Here is a 4,641-nt window from a genome sequence, read left to right on the forward strand (position 1 = left end):
GGCTAGTTTTTCTTGCCCTTACTATTACTTTACTTTCTCCAAAGAGGATTGTGTATCATTATGGTACATGCGCCAATTACAATTAGGAAAAAGTTGTTCATAAAAGGGGTGGTGCTGGTGCTCACGGGGCCGGTATGAGACGAGGCCACAAGCGAGGCCAACGGATGGCCTTTTGAGTGCACAAGAAACGCACATACATACGTACACAGAAATCATGTGTACACTCTACCAGCGCAGCGCAGCGCAGGGCCAAGCGGCGAGCGGAGCAGCTCAAAAGTTGCTCTGAGACTGAGAGTGAAGTGCAGGGATTGGGAGGGAATTGGAATTGATTGGTTGCAGCGTCGCGCTCTCTCGTGTCACTCGCTCACTCACTCACTCACAGGACTCGATCCCAGCCTCTCCCGGAAAGAAAAGCTCCAAGCCTTTCCTCCGACCCACAAGCCGCATGCTGCTGCTAGCTAGCTAAGATCACACACACACACACACACACACACACACACACACACACTCATCTTCACAGCATGCAGCCACTGCTGCTTCCGCCTGTTGTTCCCTATCCTCTACTTCGCACTTGCTGCTGCCGCTTACTACTACTGCTATTACTACAACGACGACGACGTACCTTGGCACCGGTGGTGGCAGGCAGGGAGTGAGAGAGCCACTTCAGTTCACTGCTGTCTGTACAGCGACACGAGTCACCGGTAACTAGCTAGCTACTCGCAGTCACACTAGTGGCAGCTGACTGCGTGTGGTCGTCTGACGCCGGCCGTGTGCGTTTTGTAGCCACCAAATAGTGATGAGGAGGAGGAACACAATGCTTTCTGGATATTTATCCGAGCTCATCTGGCCCTGCCTACGACGTCGAGGTCTGGCTAGCTATAATCTCTCAGTATACGTAGCTACTACGAGCGGATAACGCCGGCAAGGAAAGGAGGTCGTCGCTGCCAGCTAGGTCAGCTAGCAGTTGGATCCGACACACTACGCTACTGGAGTAGATTACTACCACTAGTAGTAATAGTAGTAGCCAGTGCGTACCTTGACAGCGAACGCCCTCCCTTTTCTTCAGACAACACCAACCAGAGGTGCACAATTCTTCAAATTGAGCTCTGACAATTTTACTAATCGTTGAAGAGATCTGTGAGCTGTTAAGTAAGTTCTGATGGCCTCATCGACTATCAAGTACTAGTGGTGTGTACGTGTGGTACACTTACTCGCAGTGGCAGATTCGTAGATACGAGCTGGAGCTTCACATGATAGGCGTGCGGTTATAAAGATTGACATGGCAGCTGCCGAAATTGCCAATTTTGGAAGCATGGTTTAGGTCGGGGCTGAAAGCAGGCCAAGAGGACGATGCCCCCGCTCCACTGCCCGTTCCTAATCATACAAGCAACAAGATGATCAGTTGAGTGAGCTCTAGCAAAAGGAGTTGGTGAATGGCGAGCGAGGAGGCGGTGGCGGCCATGGCTGCGGCGGATCCAACTTCGTCATGGAGCAGCGTGCCATCTACGATGCCGTCCGCGCTCAAGCCGCCGCTCATTAGAAAGCGGCCGCCGCGGAGGCGCAGCTGCAGGCGATCACGGAGGAGAACAACGCCAGCTGCACCGTTGACGAGCCATCAGGCGGCCCGATGGGACGACGACAGCGCTGACGCCACTATTTTCATCGTGGTCCACCGGCGATCGACAGGTCGCGGACTCCTCCAAGAATAAGTAGGAGGGCGGTAGTGCCTTGTGTCCCATGTGGACAGGTCCATCTCCCGTATTCTACTCTTTCTCGCCGGAGACTCACCTTCACTTCATCGGTCTTATCGTCGGTGGTCATTAAGACAGCAGATGGAGGACGACATGGACTTGGACGCCAGGCGCAGCCGCCGTAGGATAGGTTTAGGGTCGGGTCTTTTTTTTGGTTCTAGATGTTCGAAATATAATGAAAATCCGTCATGTTTCTATAGATTCCGTCATGTTTGTATGAATCCGATCGAATTTGCATAGTTTCATATAGTTTCTGGAAAGACAGTTTGAAATCTATGCGGCTAGCGTCGGACAACATCCACTAACTGGTCTCTATATCCGTGAATGGATACGGGAAATTTTTTATGGGTTGCCGCTGGAATTCGGAAATGCCCTTAGCGACATAATTAAATGGAGGCGCGGGGTGTTAGACCGCTGTTCGTCAAAACTGTCGATGCGGACGCGTTGGCAACGTCGGCAACTGTCAACCGGAGCTAATCACTGACTTTTTAAAACCAAACGACGTATAGTACATAATAATTATATATACAGAAAAACTATGGATGTAAACGGTCGCTAACCTAATCTTGTGTAGGTTGATGGCTGGCCGACTGACTGACAGATCAGGGTTTCTCGAACAAACGATCTACATTTCTGCAATGCAATGACCATCAATCACCTACCTACCCACCTGATCAGCAGACACCAGCTTATTTATTTTGCTTCGGACAGGTTAAATATAACGGCCATGTCATTAATGAATTTTTCCACCGAAAGTTTATTCGCTACAGTTGTTGTTGCTGTTGAGTGTTTAACCCTACCCCTGCTCCCGAGCGGCACCGCCTCGCCGCACCGGAGCGCCCCCGCCGGCCGTCTCTCGTTCACTCCAGTGCATCCCCTCTCCCCGCCGCCGCCGGAAAAGCCTGTGTGCCGCAGCAGCAGCGGCGGCGTTTCTCCTCGGCCAACGATTCGGTCAGGACGGCAGCGGTCCGCGATGGCCGAATCTACGGCAGTGGTGCGAGGCGGCGGCGGCCAGGCAGGCGGCGGTGTTCGGCGACGGGTCCAGCGGCGGCGGCTTGGGCACCCGATCTGGGTCCAGATGGGCTTCGGGCAGGCAGCACTTGTTGATATCGTGTACCGTCCCGTCAATGGCATGCTGCTCCTGGGATCGACCCGCGTCACGAGGACGTCGGGGGCTTCGGCCCTGGACGTGGCGGTGGTGGCCGCCTCCTTCGCCGGAGATGGTCAGCCTGAGGCTGGTTGGATCTCCAGATCCGACATCTAATCCCGACTGCGAGTTGGGGAGGCAGAGTTGCTGGTGAAAATTGAGCCGATGGCGGCGTTTTGCGTCGTTACCTTGATGAAGACATCGTCGTGTATTTCTATCGACCCACTCATGCCGCTTCGCGGAAAACCCTAAGATCTAGTCATCCAGATCGGACGATGGCGGTACTACGGTGTCGTTACTCTCTTGGGAGCATCGTTTGTGGAGCCGCGCTGGAAGACAGAGGCAGGAGGTGAAGCGGCTAAGTCTTGTACGGAGCTTCGGTGGAGATGTCAAGTCATGCCTGACCGACAGGTGCTACGATGTGTCATGCCTGGTCGCCAGGTGCTACGCACGACAGATCTTTCAGAGTCTTCGCGTCTGGATGAATGCACGCAGGGCAATGGCCCCGTTGGGCGCCGTGGTGGCGTCGACGGATGTCTGGAATGGCAAGAATAATGTGGATCTCTATCTTGAAGATGGGTCAACGGTCCGAGGATGATGGCGGCTTCTGGCTTCTAAGATGTGTGCATGTGGTGTGCGCTTTAGGTCTGCTGCACCGGCTGTTGGTCCCGATACGTTATGTGGATGGATCGGCGACGACACCGGTTTTAGATATGAAGGGTGAGAGCACTTCACATTATCAAGTTTTTAGATGTGTGTGATGGCTTGATGTATTTTCTTGTCAGACCTTTGTGAAATAATTAATAAAGATGGTTGTATGATGCAGAGGCTGGGGTTTGACCTCCTTTTCCAAACAAAAAAGTTGCTGTTGAGTGGGACTGCCGTGTGTCGACCGTTCCTTCAGTTAGGTCCCGCCGTGGCTTTGGCCTCAGCGTGCCTGCACATGCCCACCCATAACCAAATCAATCAGTCCCGCATGTCTGCTAAGAAATCAAGCGAGAGAAGCGCTCCAAATGTCCAACCCCTCGGAAAAGGAGCGGGGGCTGGATGGACGCCGGCGGAGCGACGTCACTCACATGGGGTGAGATGATGAGATGAGATGGCCGGCCGGTCGGCGGCAACGTGCATGCTGAGATCACCCCACCGCCACCGCCCGGAAACTACTAGTCTTCGCGACTCCAACTACTCTCAGCGTTTGATTTTGTAGTTCTGTGCTAGTAGCAGGGGTAGACTAAAATCACTGTTTCCCCTGTTTTAACCATTTTATTAACAGAGTTTAGCACAGTTTGACCTCCTTAAAAATATATCCTCATCTGACACTTTTGATGACGCCAGCATCCTCGTCTTTGGGTTGCATGAAAAACCTCGCTGGCGTTTCTCCCGTGGGACTTGGCTTCTTTGGCACAGGTCCAAATTTCACGAACCATGCATGGCGCTTTGCCGGGGGTAAACGCCATTTACCAGGCGTTTCTCGTATAACCCAAGCACCCACGATTATTGGTGTCACCAGAAAAAGACCGGATGAGGTTTTCTTTAAAGGAGGTCAAATTATGCTAAACTTTGACAAAGAGGTCAAAACAGTAATTTTGTCAGCAGCGGTACAGCCAACCCAGCGGAAGAAGTGCGCGTGCTACGCTAATGTACATTACATGTGTGATTAACTTGTCTTCTTACTTGAAAAGGAGGGTGTGAGATTAATCAGAAACTACAAATTAACTATTAGTGTGATGAATCTTTTTTTTG

The sequence above is a fragment of the Triticum aestivum genome, chromosome 6D (assembly GCF_018294505.1).
Source record: "Triticum aestivum cultivar Chinese Spring chromosome 6D, IWGSC CS RefSeq v2.1, whole genome shotgun sequence".
Taxonomy (NCBI): domain Eukaryota; kingdom Viridiplantae; phylum Streptophyta; class Magnoliopsida; order Poales; family Poaceae; genus Triticum; species Triticum aestivum.